Source organism: Coffea eugenioides, chromosome 2 (assembly GCF_003713205.1).
Source record: "Coffea eugenioides isolate CCC68of chromosome 2, Ceug_1.0, whole genome shotgun sequence".
Lineage (NCBI taxonomy): Eukaryota > Viridiplantae > Streptophyta > Magnoliopsida > Gentianales > Rubiaceae > Coffea > Coffea eugenioides.
In genome coordinates, this window is record NC_040036.1 from 56,032,934 (window position 1) to 56,050,713 (window position 17,780).

Genomic DNA, 17,780 nt, shown 5'->3' on the forward strand with positions numbered 1-17,780 from the left:
CTTGAGATATTAAAGGTTCTTTGGCATTGATCACAACTTTTAACCCAATTTCTAGTGTCTCGGTACATAGTAAGCCAATAAAATTCAGATTGCCATATCTTTACTACGGTCTTAGTTGTACTAAAATGACCTCTGTTTCAAGAGTATGACAATGCATTAGAATACTATGTACCTCTTCTTCCGGAACACATCTTCTAATTATTCCATCTGCACAATGTTTGTAAAAGAATGGTTCCTCCCAAAAATAATGTTTAGCATCATTTAAGAACTTTTTCCTTTGGTGAGAATTCAAATCACTTGGTATCACTCTACTAACTACAAAGTTAATTAGATCAGCATACCATGGTGACTTATAAATTGTCATTAAAAACTCATCTGGAAATTCTTCTTTAATGGAGGAATGGTCTTCTTGAGGCATGTTTTCCAGTCTAGAAAGATGATCAGCAACTAAGTTTTCGGATCCTTTTTTATCTTTGATCTCCAAATCAAATTCCTACAATAATAAAATCCATCGAATTAGTCGAGATTTTGCATCTTTCTTATTTAACAAATATTTGAGTGCTGCACGGTCGGTATAAATGATAACTTTAGATCCTACTAAGTACGATCTAAACTTATCCAATGCAAATATCACTGTGACAGCCCCACTTTCCCCTAAGGCGAACCAAAGAGGTTAGCGGACTGCCTGCCCAGCTCTCGCCAGGACTAACGGTGCAGTATAGAGCGATCTTTCACGTTCCGGAACTTATAACGCGCTCAAATAAGGCAAAAGGGCAAAATAACCCAAAATAAAAGAAAATGAAATCCGGAGTCGGCCATGAATAGTAACCGACTCGTCCGAACCCAACCAAACATCGAATTACATATACCCCATAACATTTAGCCTTTACAAACCAAAATGACATTTAAAAGTGATACAAAAGTCACTACATATATGGTTTGCCAAAACAAAAGTGAAAACGGCCCTAATGATACATTTAGGGTCCCATTTTATATACAATACAAAAGAGTCATTCATCTAGTTCATTTGGCAACCATTTATCAAAATTCATTCCAAAAGAGTCATATTCCTGTAAGGAAAACAAAAGGAACGGGGTGAGCTAATTGCCCAGTGAGAATACAACTCAAGCAACCAAGTTCATGGATACATCAAGCTTAACAGTCCAATTTACCAAAATAAATAAAGCCACACATTAATAATGAGGATAAAAGGATACGGGTGGCTCTCAAGAGCCCTTTTCCTCGTTTGAATTCTTGATCAGGTCTCATTGACTCTCCGTCAATGTCTGAAAGGTAACCAACCGTAGACTCCTCTTAACTTCCATTCCCTTCCTCCTAACATTCCTCAACCGGGCCCGAAATCCAAACACTTGCATTGTGGTATTACTCGAGTAAACCGGAATCAAGAGTCTCTCATACTACAAGATTCCCTATGATGTTGCCCCAAGGCACATTAATTGGCACGACCAAGCCCTCGCCGGCTCGATTCAATCAATAACCAATGGGGTTGAGCTCATGGATAATATTTGAAGTCATGTATTTCATTTCATATAACATTTCATATAACATTTCATATAACATGCGGAACAATATGTGAAAGTGATAAAGTACACTCTCACCTGGATCAATCAACATTCAACATCTCAAGTACAAAGATCAAAGCCATGTAATAGCACATAAGTGAGTAGTACACTCACCAAGCTAGCACAATGTGGTTTCAAACACTTTAGTCAAAAGAACGTTGTGCCCCACCGTCACGCCCTAAAAACATGCAAACAAATACAATGAGACTCGATAACAAGTCATAAACCAAGGCCAAACATGACCCCAATAAGGTTCCATAAACATTTACAAACAATAGAGGAAACCAGAAATTAAGAAAGGGCTTTAACTAAGGCCTTGATATGAAAACCGGATTTGACCTCATAATGCGGTAATGGCACAACTCTCACTACAATTATCGGATGGGGGTGTAAGACCCACCATTTCGAAGCCAAGAAACAGAACTACAACAATGTAGAAGGTCACTCAATCCAGTTCCTAACACAACTAGGTCAAATATACGAAATACTATACCAGAATTCCCAAAACAGGTTTGCAAAACGCAGAAAACTGTAATCGGTATATCTCAGTCCATACAAGTCCAAATGCCGAAATTCCAAAGGCATATGTTAGCTAAGACATTCAGGTACATTTCATCAGAAGACACCAACTTCAAAATCCAAACCAATTCCAGTCAAAACAGGCAATTTCTATCGCAGTTCGGACATTCTGTGCACCAAAAACAGCAACAGTAAAAACGGCATAACTCACTCTACACTCGTCCAATTGCCCTGAAATTTTGCAGGCACACTAAACTCATCAATACCTACAACTTTCATGTTTTTAGCAAAGTCCAAATCGGCCTCTAGCTATGACCTAAATTTTCGGACAGAATAGGGGTTCATGAACCCTAACTTTGCACATTTCATTCCAATTCCAAAATTGGTTGCATTTAACAACAATTCACACCCACTAGAGTCATTTCCAACCATTAAAATTCATCATACAAGCCCCCAACATCAAGATCCTATTAAACCAGAAAAATTCCCAATAAAATAAAAACTTCACCAAAACAAGCCAAATCAAGAAACAAATCATATATTCCTTCACTCATGCCACCATTAAGCATAATATAACCATCATTAGGTATAGGGGAGAGGTTGTAGCATCACTTACCAAGAAACAAGGGAAAGAGAGATTGTGGACACCTTTGCTCTTCAAAACAACTTCACTACAACCCTTACTAGCACTAGAAGATAGGATTTTATGGAGTGGAATCTTGTTTATTCGGTTGATTTAGATGATTTGCTAGTAGAAAGCTTGAAGATTGAAGAGTTCTTCTTCTTGCAAAAGAGTGAGAGAGAGCCGGCCAAGGAGAAAGAAAAATGAGGAAATTTTGTGAATTTTTTATATTTAATCCTTTGGTCAAAAAAAGTCAAGAAATTGAATAGTAATTCTTAAAGTCCAACCAATGAGATTGTGACACTTGTCACACTCATTAAATGCATTCCTATCTTTCTTTTCTCTCTCACATCAATCACTTCACACACACTACTTATCTCTTAACACCCGATAAATTTTTCACAGTATCCGAAACTTAACCTTATTGGCCGAATTTTTTTCCGAACTTTTCGCACTAGTGGGTCCCACGTCCAATATAGATTCTTAATTTTCTAAAATTTCACCAATGCTAGAAAAATCATCTTAAAACTATAACTGCTCATAAAATCCACTAAGAAAATATTTCTAAGCCAGAAAATGCAGAAAACATGCAATTAAGGGGAAATAAACCCTAGGAAAATAATTAGGGTTTTACGGGTTCTCACAATCACTGCTAGCAACTCCTTCTCTGTTGTTGCATAGTTAACTTGGGTTTCATTTAACATTTTACTTGTATAATAAATGACATGAAGTCGCTTATCATGTTTTTGCCCAAGAACAGCTCCAACTGTAAAATCACTTGCATCACACATCAATTCGAATGGTAAGCTCCAATCCGGTGATGCTATTATGGGTGCGGAGACAAGTTCCTTCTTCAATCTATTGAAAGCAAATAAGCACTCATCATTAAAGTAAAAAGGAACATCTTTTGCAAGTAATTCACATAAAGGTTTAGCAATTTTGGAGAAATCCTTAATAAATCGCCGATAAAATTCCACGTGTCCAAGAAAGCTTCGAATGCCTTTCACATTGGTAAGTGGAGGCATACTCTCAATAACCTCTATCTTGGCTTGATCTACCTCAATACCTTCTGAAGAAATTTTGTGACCTAGCACAATACCCTCACAAACCATGAAATGACTTTTTTTCGATTGAGTACAAGGTTTGTTTCTTCACATCTCTGCAAAATTAGATCTAAATTGTTAAGACAATGATCATAAGTAGATCCAAATATAGAAAAATCATCCATGAAGATTTTCATAATTTTCTTATTAAAATCAGAGAAAATTGCCATCATGCATCGTTGGAAGGTAGCCGGCGCATTGCATAGTCCAAAAGGCATTCTTCGAAATGCAAAAGTGCCGTAAGGACAAGTGAATGTGGTTTTCTCTTGATCTTCCGGTGCAATGACTATTTGATTGTATCCTGAAAAATCATCCAAGAAACAATAAAATTCATACCCGGCCAATCTTTCTACCATTTGATCAAGAAACGGAAGAGGGAAGTGATCCTTTCTAGTAGCTGCATTCAGTTTTCTATAATCAATACAAACTCGCCACCCAACCACAACTCTAGATGGAATCATTTCATCATTGTTACCAAGTACTATGGTTATCCCCCCTTTCTTTGGCACTACATGAATAGGAGAAATCCAAACACTATCAGAAATTGAAAAAATTATACCTGCATCCAGCCATTTAAGAATCTCTACTCTTACCACTTCTTTCATGTTTGGATTTAACCTTCTTTGAGTCTCAACCACCGGTTTAGAGTTTTTTTCCAACAAAATCCTGTGCATACAAATAATTGGACTAATTCCTTTGATATCAGAAATCGTCCATCCTATTGCCTTTAAATACTTTCTCAAAACACGTAAGAGCTTGCCTAGTTGTTCCTCACGTAAGAGCAATGTCTCTTTTTCTCCAAGAAATGCATATTTGAGGTGTTTAGGCTGCGGTTTAAACTCAAGCCGTGGAGCTTGCTCACACGATGGTGGAGGTAATCCTTTGCTCAGTCCTAACTCCTCATATGCATTTCTCATTTTGTAAGGAACCTGTGCCTGCAAAAATTCAGTCATTTCTTCAACTTGTTCCTCTTGTAAACCTATACCATTAAGACAAAGTTCAAGAGAATCATCATCAAGATTAACTTGACTCATCTCTAATGCCAATTCATCACATATGTCAATAGAATAAACATGATCAATAAAAGAAGGATACTTCTCCACTTTACTCAAATCAAACTCCACTTCCTCTTCACCAATTTGGAACTTGAAATTACCACGTTTAACATCTATTATTGTACCTGCGGTGGCCAGAAATGGTCTACCAAGTATAATAGGTACATTGACATCCTCCTCCATATCTAAAACAACAAAATCAAGAGGAATAATGAATTTCTGTACTTTAATGAGCACATTCTCCAATATGCCCATTAGATGTCTAATAGACCTGTCAGCCAATTGCAAGGAAATGTTAGTACGCTTTAACTCTTTCAACCCCAATTGCCTAACCACAGTTAAAGGGATCAATGAGACACTCGCACCAAGGTCACAAAGTGCTTTAGAGAATTCTACATTACCAATAGTGCAAGGAACTGTGAAACTCCCTGGATCTTTTAACTTTGGTGGCAATTTGTTTCGTAAGATGGCACTACATTCTTCTGTTAATGCAATTGTCTCGCTATATACTAACTTCCTTTTCTTAGTCATTATCTGCTTGAGAAATTTTGCGTATGAAGGAATCTGTAAAATAGCATCAACAAAAGGAATATTAATATGTAATTGTTTGAAAATGTTGACAAACTTTTCAAATTCTTTGTCATTTCTCTAAGGTTTCAATCTTTGCGGGAATGGCACTGGTGGAGGAATTTGTGTTGTCTCATTAATTTGTGGCTCACTTCCTTCCACCTTGTCTTTCCCTTCTATTGACTTGTTATCATCTTCTAACTCACTCAACTATTTGTTATCCTTTCTTTCATGTTTTCTCACATTTTCAACTACAAGTGGCTCACCCACTTCCTTACCATTTCGGAGGGTTATGGCCTTCACATGCTCCCTTGGGTTCACCTCAATCTTGCTAGGTAAATCCCCTTGGTTGCGATTGTTAACTGCATTAGCTATTTGCCCTAATTGGACCTCAACATTCCTGTACATATTGGTGAGTTGTTCCATTCTTCCTTCAATTCTTTCAAACCGTTAAGTAGTGGCACTGACTAACTTTTCAATTTTATCATTCGATACATTTGCCAGCTTTTCAATTGCCAATTTCCAAGCTGATTTGGACTCCGGAAGTGGTTGCTTCGGTTAAAAACCTGGTGGATTAACTGGTCTTTGTTGGTTCCCTTGATCCTTGCATCCAAAATTCGGGTGATTCCGCCATCCTGGATTATAGGTATTGGAGTATGGATTATTTTGTGGTGGACGGTTGTAATTGTTAAGATATTGAACCTGTTCACTGCTAGAACACATAGAATCATCATGATCTCCGCCGCAAGTAGTACAACATGCAACAACTACTCCTTGATTAGAGATAGAACCAACGTGCCTATTAAGCATCTTAACCACATTATCCATTTTTGCACTTAACATATTCAAGGTATCTACTTCGAGCATACCTAAGGTTCTCTTTGTATTACCTCGTTCGTTTGCCTATTGGTAGTTGTTAGCAGCCATTTCTTCAATCAATTGTTGAGCTTCCTCAGATGTCTTTCTCATCAGTGCTTCTCCCGCAGCCGCATCTACATGCGTCTTTGTTGGATAGGTGAGATCATTGTAAAATGTTTGGACTACTAGCCAATCTGGTAAACCATGATGAGGATATCTTCGTTGCAGTTCCTGATAGCGCTCCCAAGCTTCATACAATGTCTCTCCTTCCTGTTGAGAGAAATTAGTTATATCCATTCTGAGTTTAGCAGTTTTTCCAGGTGGAAAGAATTTATTTAAAAACGCCTTAGCTAATTCAGTCCAAGTAGTAAAATTGTTTGGAGGATGAGATTGTAGCCAAACCTTGGCTTTGTCCCTTAGCGAGAATGGAAACAATCGAAGTTTAATTGCATCATCACTAACACCATTGAACTTAATTGTATCACAGATTTCAAGAAATGTTGACAAGTGAGAATTAGGATCTTCGGTAGCATTACCTCCATATTGAGATTGTTGTACCATTTGAATCAGTGATGGTTTAATCTCAAAATTATTAGCATTTACCATTGGCTTTGCAATGCTAGTTTGAGAATCTTGTGTTTCCGGTAAAACAAAATCTCGTAGAATTCGCCTATTTGGGTCATTTTCTGCCATTTCTTTCTCAAATGGTAATTCTATCAAGATTTCTTCTATCGGCTGCCAAACCTCTTGTTCCTCTTGATGCGGTGTATTCCTCCTTTGTCTCCGTAGTGTCCTCTCAATTTCAGGATCGAAAAGTGCAACTTCTCGATTTGATCGGTGCATACACTACAAATAAAAATCAGAGAAATTTTACAGTTTTAATTATTAAAATCAACTATAAACAACTTGAATAAAAACAATGGAAATATCTAAATTAATAGAGTTGATTAGGCCCTAATATTGCCGCTCCCCGGCAGCGGCGCCAAAAACTTGACGGGATTTTTATATCAATACAAGTTTAAATCCGATCTTATACCAGTTTAACTGCAAGTATACAGGCTAAAATTGTAATGTAGGGTATGTATCGGGTCGATCCCACAAGGAGCAAATTAACCAATTACTAGGTCCTTGTTTTCTCTATTATTTAGACTTATGAATGAATTTGAGCAGAGAAATCATATTGCTATTTTCTACAAATCTGATCTACAAATCTAGTTTAGCAAATGCTAAATGCAAATGGAGAATTTTCACTCTAGGATAAATCTAGGGATGTAGATTCCACTTATGGCATAAACAACACAAATAAATGGATTTACCTCTTGTTATTATTCTTGTTTAACCAAGGATTCATTTCCAATATTACCAAACTTCATTCTCATGATAAAATGGCTTAGAGTAGTCCAGTTTTCCCTATTTTCATGGTGAAATACTACTACTACTCTGTTTTCTTTCATGAAATGCTAAGTAATCCACTTAAGTGTATCTCTATTTTCATGAACATACAACTTAAGCTCTACTCATGTGTTTCCATTGTTACTACCAATTCTCGTTGAACAATAACAACTATAAACATGCTATTGGTGATCAAGTAATAACAAGTAATTACTACATGCACAAATAGACAAGTTAATACAAGATATAACAAGTGTAAATCACATTCAATTTATCTCATTTAGCCATAAGTTTTATCTACTCCCTAGATTAAGAAGTTTAGTTACTCATGAATGATTTAACAATCAAACTCATAAGTTTATTAATGCAAAATATCATAAAGTACAAGTACAAGAAAGATAAAAAAAAGCTTAGCCAATTGATTGTGAAGCCCTCCAATTTCTGCTATGTTCTTGTACAAGATGATTACAAGTGAAAACTCCAAATGCTTCTCAAAGAACTCCTAGCTAGAGAGAAAACTAGTTACAAGAAGGAAAACTAGCTACGTAAGGTGATGACTGGCTTCTCCCTTGTGTTTCTGCATAAAAGGTGGTAGAAAGGCACTTTTTTTCTTCTTCATGATTTCAACCACTCAGATTTTGTAAAGGAAGTCAAAAGATATGTTGTTTTGACTAGTCAATAACTCATTTGGTCTTTTCTTTTGTTGCAGAAGCATGTGCCACCGAATTTTCTCTCCCAAGATAGCTGAAAAGTTGTGTGAAAAGTGAGAAAAAACGGTTGTGCCACTTGTTGAAAAGAGAGGCAGATCCGAGCCTTGGATCCGAGGGATGAAGATCGATCCGAGCACTTTCTCTGATGGATCCGAGCTCGGATCGTATGACCTCGGATACAGTGCTTCAGAAGTACAGATGAGCCCTCGGATCACCCTTTACTTACACGGATCCGAGGTCGGATTCGTGCTGATGAATTTTTAATTTTTTACTTCTTCTCTTTTCTCTTCATGTTTGCTCCTAGTTTCTCTTGTACTTTATCCTCAAGACAATTCTTACAATTCCTTCATCTCGTGCGTGAATTCCATATATCAATATCCTTCATAATTTCACAAAATTAACGCATTAATCCACTTACTTATCAAATTTTGAACACTTAAACAATATTTAATCAATTATCACCAAAAGAGTTCGAATATGGCTTTAATCTTTTCAAAACATACCAAAAGTTCATGCCAAACTTGTACAAAATATACGTTAAATATTCACTTATCAGGAATCTCGAAAAGGGACGAAAAATAAGGTTATATATATATATAATATGAAAGCTCATTAGCAACCTCAATAGTGTGAATTTTACAATAGAAACTCAAGAATGAAATATACTCAAGTTTACTCGAGATTTTGAAGAATAGAAGAAAGAAATTGGCTTATAAACTCTTAGCAATGTTTCTTCATTTCTTGTGGCAAAATGTTAAAGTTTTGACCTTTTATAGGTGAACTTATTTCCAATGATAAAAAAAATAGCTATTAAGAAAGCGGGCCGTTCACTACAGTAACCACCACTACAGTATCCATTACAGTACTAACCTAATTTTTCTTATTTTTCTTCCTTTCTTTCAATGATGCACTTTTGTTCCTTTGAATGTTTTCTATCATATAACTAACTAAGCCACTAGCCGCTTCATCATTTATTTTATCAATCATCAAAACTAGAATATTAAGAATCATGAGTCTTTATTTATATGTCTTTCTATATTTAAATTCAAAATTTTAAATTTTCTACGGCAAGTTTGAAAATAAAAGCACTAACATCACAACTAATTCACTATTCCTAAAAAGTTGGAATATTGAAAAGCGACGAAAAATATGGGCAGGAGTGAATATATATATATATATATATATATATATGAGAAAATGACCAATTTCATCCCTTACATTTCACAAAAAAATTCTTTTTGACCATCACTTTTTAAACAAAACAAATTCATCATTGACATTTAAAAGGTGAAGCTATTACATCCCTGAAGTTAACTTTGAATCTTAATCCAATCACCCAACAACCCAATTACAAATTTTGAGGGTATAATTGATAGATCACTTGGTTAACTCAACTTGACATTTATGTGAAATCTAATGAATCCGAAAAGGAAAAATAAAAAGCTAACAATATTGAAAAGAAGGATTAATATTTCCTACGCTGTCATCGTATATGCTGACGAATCTAGATACCTGCCATATTATTTCAAATTAAATTTAAACACCAAACTTTGTATGTATGGTATACATCTAAACTTGCAAGCGTATATATTAACGATGCATGAAAATATTTACCCAAAAAAGAAACCGTACTATTTCAAGACAAAAACGGCCTTTTTATGTTAAATTTTTATATTTTTTTCCTTTTTTGGCTCAATAAATATCAGGTGAATGTGATGGAGTTGACAAATGATCTATCAATTCTATCCCTGAATTTTATAATTGGTTATTGGATGGCTTGATTTATATTAAAAGTTGAGTTTAGGGATGTTCTAAATTCAATTTTAAAATGTCAAGGATGAATTTGTTTAATTTTAAAAGTGAGGGATAAAAAGAATATTTTGGTGAAATGTGAGAAATGAAACAGGAAAAGAATATATATTTGTATGTGTGTGTGTGTGTATGTATATGTGTACATACATACATACATCTACATGGATACATATATACAGATACATGAATAGAAATACAAATGTACGTAATCAATGTTGAGAAAAAAAAAGCTATTTATAATTTTATTAGTTTTAAAATTATATTTTTTATTTGGTAACTAGATTTAAATTGATTTCATAGTTGATTTAGGAACTATAGTTTAGTTGTGTTTAGACATTAGTATTGAAGTAGGTTATATAGTTTTATTTATCTATTTAAGGACTTAAAGTCCTACGTTTGTAGTCAAGAAAAATCAGATTCGTTGAATAAGTTTTTGTTTCCTCCTGTACCTTCCTATTAGTTTCGTTGTATGATTCATCACATCAGCTAGAGTCTCACGGCTATGAGAGTTTGCCTATTTATATATATATAGATAATTATTTATTTTGCATATTTTAAGTGTGTTTATTTGATTATTTTTGGTGTGATTTTAGGGTTTTTAAGAATGAAATTTGCTCTTTAAGCCTCTATTTTTACAAGCTTCATTTTATAGCCTGCATTTGAGCATTTTAATGTGCAAAAGCTGATGCATTTATAGGATTTGGAGATTAAGGATCATTTTGGATCAAGAAGAATTCATGCAATAGCATTAGATGTGATTCGAGAATGATTTGAATATGACAAAATGAACAAATGCAATTTTCTGAGCAAGAAACACAACCTCAATATGCTAGGGAACCCACGTTTTATCTCCTCATTTTAGTTGGAGCAAAAAAAATACAAAAAAAATACAGGGGAGGCAATATGCACCCACAATATGTGACCTTAAGGGTGCGAATTAAGGGCACGTGTTCTGTAAACGTGTGTACAACTTGCACATCCACTTGCTCTAATTTTTCACACCTTTTTACAACTCAATTCTAGCAAGAATTTTGGTTGCAACTGTAAAGAAAAGTATGGAGACTTGTAGAAAAATATTTTGGAAATCTCAAGAAATATTTTACTTCAACTTGAACAACTTATTTGGAGCTTGAATTGCTCTATAAATAGGGGGTTTGAAGACATATTTTCATAACTTTAAAAGGCTAGAGACACTACCAAAATGTAGTTTTTGCTAGTTTTTCTTAGTTCATTAATATAGTATAGTTACCGTAGATTATCCATCTTGTACTTGTAGTTAGACTTGGATGAAGAATTAAGGAGCAAAAATGGAGAGTTGGTGCTCCTGTGACAAGGGTGGCCTCTCTCATATCACTTTCTCTTTTGCATTTGATTTTATATTTAGTTATAATATAAGTTTGAATTTTATCATGTATTGCCATGGTTTATACCTAGAGTTATGGATGAACTTTCTATATCTTGTTAGTGATGTTTAATTGATTATTTGATGATATTATTTTGAGCAATTTATTTAGCACTCTTGCTTGTTTAATCATGATTAACTAGTCATTAATTGTGATAATTTTAAGGTGTAAAATTTATAATGAGAATTGGGAGTTGACACTAGTACAAAGAAGTGCTAAACCTAAGGAGTACACTCAAGAGAGTAGAGCTGCACCTTTGTGGTTTTAGTGGCTTGTTCCATATAATTTCATGGAGTAGGTACACCTTAGTGGCTTTAGTAGTTTGTAATTAATTTCATAACCACGAGAGTAGGTATGACTTAGTTACAAGTATAGTTGATTCACTACAAGAGTAGGTTTCACATACATTAGGAAATTACGCCATAACTAGTTAAGATAATCACATTCAATTAACCGGTAATTTCACTCGCAAGAGTAGTGAGAAATTCCATAACCCAAGAAGTTTTCTATTGTTATTTTTATTGCTTTTATTTCATCTTTGTAGTGTAGATTTAATAGCTTGCATTTGTGATGGTCTAAATAACAAAGGAGTTAAAAAATAATTGGTAATTGACAATCTTTCCTGTGGGATCAATACCTAATATCTCTATACTCGATAAACGATCTATATACTTGCAAAAAATGGGGTATTTAGATTTTATTAAAAGTTGGTGCATGGTAGAACGTCGTCAAGTTTTTGGCACCGTTGCTGGGGAAGATTTGATTCAATATCGGTGCTAAAAATGACTTTATTAGTTTAGACATTTTTACTTGCTTTTCTTGTGTTTGTCATGTCTAGTGTCTTATTTGTCATTTTTAGTGTTTTTTTGAGTCTTCAAATTTTGTTTTTAGTATCTTGTTTTGTTTGTGTCTTTTAAACTATTCTTCTTGACTAATTTTGCTTTTGAGATTGTCTGAAAGCAATTTTAGGTTATAAAGAGGATGGTAAACAAAAGTTGATAAAAACTTGAGAGAAAGAAGTTCGACAATGGACTACAATTGTCAAAACTGCAACTATGGAGGTAACTAAAGGATGGTCGAAAATATGTCTTTTGAAGATGGCCAAGATTAATTTTATAATATTAAAAGTTCAGTTGGATACCGTTACAAATATGCTTGAATGATAGAGGAATGTTAGTACTTTCAATTCTAATCATGTGATTTGTGACTTGTGTGAAAGTTATCATACTACTCATACACGTAGATAAGTACAAAATATGGATTATTATGACAAATTTGAGCATGTCAATCCTTGTTTTGATCAATATTGCCCTAATTGGGGTAATTCTTATGTTTATAGTTTGGATAATCAATGTGAATATAATGATTATCTATGTTTTTATAATTACCAATCCAAATTTGTCCAACTTGAATCAAAGCCATCTTAGGAGTTAGCTATTAAGGTTAGCTAATGCATCTTTGTCTTGGGAATTAGCAATTGAAAGGCTAGCTAATGCGACTTCCGACCATTTTGATAAGGTTGAGAATAGATTAGATGAATTAGCTTTTCACATAGGTAGAATTCAAGACCAATTGTGTGATTTGTGTGAAGTTATTTCTTCTAATTATATGCAAATCAACTCTAATTCTTATGTTGTATGTGAAAGTGGATTGCATTTTGATCAAAATGATGAATCTAATTTGTATTTGAATGAAAAAAATGTCCATTTCACATGATTTTGTGTCTTTGGAACTAATGTTGAACCTCAAGAGATGAGCATTAATGACTCACATTTAACCTCTCTCGAGGAGTGTTTTGAAGAAGTAAGTTTTAAGGATATCATCGCCCAAGAAGGATATATGGATGTTTCTTTGGACAATTATCGAGTAGTGTTACTACAAGGTAATATCTATACAACACTTAAGATATGTAAGCCTCTTCCATCTCTCGTATCATTTGATTATGTGGCTTTTGTTATTAAGCCAACTTTTGTGGATCCACCATGACCTAAAATGGTGGATTATTCATTAACAAAGTCTCCTTGAAAAATGAGGTGAAATAGTCAAGCTAATGACTATAAAGAAGCGCTTATTAGGAGGCAATCCAATATTTTGTGTTAATTTATTTCATTTGAGAGTGTTTTCATGTTTGTTATATGTTTTAAAGTATGTTTGTTATATTTGTTTTGTAGGGTTCAAGAAAGAAGGTAAAAGTCACTTTTTGAGGTCAATGAGACTAAGGAAAATTAAAGAACTCGACCCCTCGATTTGACTGATTGTTGTTTTTGATATGTTATAGTGGGTTGGAATGTATGTTTAGATCACTTTTGATGTGTAAATTGGTTATTTCACCAATAGAACGATCTAGATCGCATTTTGGAAAATCGGGGTCATGAGCATATTTTTTGAAAAAATGTAGATTTCTGCATAAAAAGTGTAGAGAAATGAATATGCGGCCTTAAAATGCCACCTGAGCATGCATTTTAATCCCGCGTATTAGTGCATCTTCATCAGAATCAAAGATAATGTGACCTTAAAATGCGGCTTAGCCTATGTTATAGTCTGCATATTTCGCTTGTTTTCTTTCTAAAAACATAGGCTTGAAAATGCGACCGTTGCCCGAGTATTCATGAACCTACATATTTGAATCAGCAAGTTTTGCTAGAAAACGTAGGCTCGAAAATGCAACCTCAGCTCGTGTTTTCAGCCCGCGTATTTGAAGTACTCGTTTTTAAAGAGAAAACGCAGCCTCAAACTTCATTCTTCTTCTTCCTCTATTCACACACTAACACACACACTCTTCACCAAACTTCATTTTCATCCATTTTTCTTGATTAAAATCACCATACAAACACCTCAAACACCTTACAGAACTAAACTCATGGATCAAAAACATCCGAAAGCACAAAATTTTGTGGATTTAGCTCAAGCATTTTAGGGTCTTCACATTTAAAGATTAATCATTTGGGGACCAATTTGGGTGAAATTTTTGAGAATTTTTGCATCATTTGCATCACCAAACATCACTTTACTAATTTGAGGTAAGTATCTTAAATTTAACTTGGTATTTTAAATTTCACCATTCACATATTTTTTTGAGTTTATTGACACACTTTGAATGGTGAATTTGTGATGTTCTTTGTTGACATTTATGGGTTCCATTATACTTATTTAGCATTTTTAAGCATGTTTACATGATTAAATGTGGAAATATGATGACCTATGCAATGTTTCAATTTATGTATATTCTTGTATTACGATCAATGTGGTAATTGGCCTTGGAATGTTGTTAAGCATAATTGGATGATTCAAATAGTCAAAATGTGACTTGTTTGTGATACTTACATATATACATTCATTATATGGTGCCATTTTGAAAATTTTGAATTTGATATTTAGAGAATGGCTAGTTTATCTAGTTTGAAAAATGATGCATTTAAATGGAAGTTTTGGTGTTATAATGAATCAAATTATTGCTCAATCTTTTTATAGAGTATGATTGTATGATGAATTTTGAATATTTAAAGAATTTAACAATTTATGTGGAATTTTAGGGTTGAAATTGTATATGTGCATAATATATTATCTATGTTTTAACTTTGCTCCTAAATGGTTATGATATGGTGACCTTGTAAATACCTAAAGGAGGATGTATGCTTTATAATTGAAAAAGTAGGTATTTAGGGTGAAAGGACAAAATATGTAAAGTGAAAAGCTTCATTGTACCTTGAGAAGTTTCTTATCAATTTTATATAAGTACAACATCAAAACAAAAGTTGTAGAGTTATGGATCACCATTTTATATTTATTAATACCCGTGTTATTAATTTTGCATTTCTTGAACCTTAGAAGTTTGTTTTTATTTTCATTTTTTAGGTTTCTTTTACTAATGGTTACAAATGGAACTCATGAAATTTCCTTTTTGTAGAATTACGGCAAATGGATCATAAAATTCATATTGGATTGTGAAACTTCATATTTGCACTCTTCAATCACATCAATATGGGAGTATTCTTTTTTTTCTCTTGGTTTCCCTTTTTACACATATAGGACAACGTGTATTTTCAGTGTGGGGGGAAGAATTGAGATTATATGCATTGTATGTGATTGATTTATTGGTTAAAAATATTGGATTGGTTCTTGGAAATGTTATTGTGGTTTGAAAGTTTTCAAAATTGGGCATGCTGGCAAGGAGTTTCGTCCAATTATAAGAGGAAATTCTGCCAAAATTTTTTCAAAATCTTATCCAAAATTACAAATTTGCCCCAAAAATTTTCAATTAAATCCAAAGGGCAATGGGTTTGTTTGGATAGACTTGATTTCAAATAAAAAAATTTACTTCACAAATTTCAATCACCTTTTTATCTTCCCAATCACCTTTTTATCTCACATATATCACATCACAAAAAGTGCTACAGTAATTATCTCAAATAAATCATCCAAATAAACTCTTATCCAAACAAACTCAATGTGTTCTACACAATTAATAATTCAAATTCTTTTTACTTTTGAGATAAATATATGTGACTTAAAAATTTCATTTCTCATTTAACTTGAAAATAGCGGTTATATAATTAGAATTTTTACATTTTTAGGAAAGTATATCTTATAAAGTGGAGAAAATTATGCCTAAATTTTGCATGTATGAAGAAGTTTCTTCTCTTTACTTAATTTTTCATGGTTGAGTGGTAAATATGGTCAATAATTACATTACTTTTCTTATGATTATTCTTTTGAGAGAATGATTATTATCTTTACTTTGGAAAAAGCTGAAAAATGGAAACGAAGAAAAAAGAAAAGAAGAGAATAAGAGTTGTTCTACTCCAATGGTTCTTATGCTTAGTAATTAGGAGTTTTTATCTACAATGTTGACTTTCGCATAAAACAGTACTTGAATTAAGAATGTGCAAAGCAACTCAAATTTGTGAAGTGTTGAATAATTGAGGATTTTCATCTAAAAATATCGATCTTCGTATCAAAAGACATTTTCACAACTTGAGTGAATGTTTGACATGTTATATGAATAAATCCCTCTATTGATTTTGAGAAAAAGATGATCATAGGTTTAGAAAGCATTTTATTAACCTTGCGAATTACTTGACTTGTGAAATTGGGTGAGGATGAGAAGTTGAGTTGATGTTTTCAAATTATGGTTTAATTATCTTTCATTTACTCGATATTATAAGTACTTGAGGTGTAATGAATGATTCTATAATGATTATTTATCTTGTTTTGAGAAATTGAATTCAAAGGTTCACATATGTTATTTCAAATGTTTGAATCATTATTGGTTTGTATTCTTATTGGTTGAGGACAAGTAATGATTCAAGTGTGAGAGAGTTTGATAATTGTTTATTTTACATATTTTAAGTGTGTTTATTTGATTTTTTTTGGGTGTGATTTTGGGTGCATATTCTGTAAACATGTGTGCAAGTTGCACAGCCACTTGCTCCAGAATTTCGGTTGCAACTGTAAAGAAGAGCATGGAGATTTGTAGAAGAATATTTTGGGAATCTCAAGAAGTATTTTACATCAACTTTAACAACTCATTTGAAGCTTGAATTCCTCTATAAATAGGGGGTTTGAAGGCATATTTTCATAACTTTGGAAGGCTAGCGACACTACCAAAATGTAGCTTTCACTAGTTTTTCTTAATTCATTAGTATAGTATAGTTAGTGTAGTTTATCCAACTTGTACTTGTAGCTAGATTTGAATGAAGAATTGAGGAGTAAAGATGGAGAATTGGAGCTCATGTGACAAGGGGACTTCTCTCCTATCATTTTCTCTTTTGCATTTGATTTCATGTTTAGTTATAATATAAGTTTGGATTTTATCATGTGTTGCTAAGGTTTATGCTTAGAGTTATGGATGAATTTTCTATATCTTGTTAATGCTATTTAATAGGTTATTTGATGATATTATTTTAAACAAGTTATTTAGCATTCTTGCTTGTCTAATGATGATTAACTGACCATTAATTATGATAATTTTAAGGTGTTAAATTTACAATGAGAATTGGGAGTTGACACTAGTTCAAAGAAGTGCTAAATCTAGAGAATACACACATGAGAGTAAACGCACTTTTTTGTGACTTTAGTGGCTTATTCCATATAATTTTATAGAAAAATGAACTTGTAGTTAATTTCATAACTACGAAAATAGGTATGACTTATCGA

At 33.3% G+C, this 17,780-nt stretch overlaps 1 non-coding gene across 1 annotated transcript; it reads left to right on the forward strand.

Annotated features, from left to right (window-relative positions):
- Nucleotides 1-6,506: 6,506 nt before the first annotated feature.
- LOC113764314 lies at nucleotides 6,507-6,613 on the forward strand. Its single transcript, XR_003467585.1, has one exon. It is a non-coding gene; the product is annotated as a small nucleolar RNA R71 (small nucleolar RNA).
- The last annotated feature ends 11,167 nt before the right edge of the window (nucleotides 6,614-17,780 follow it).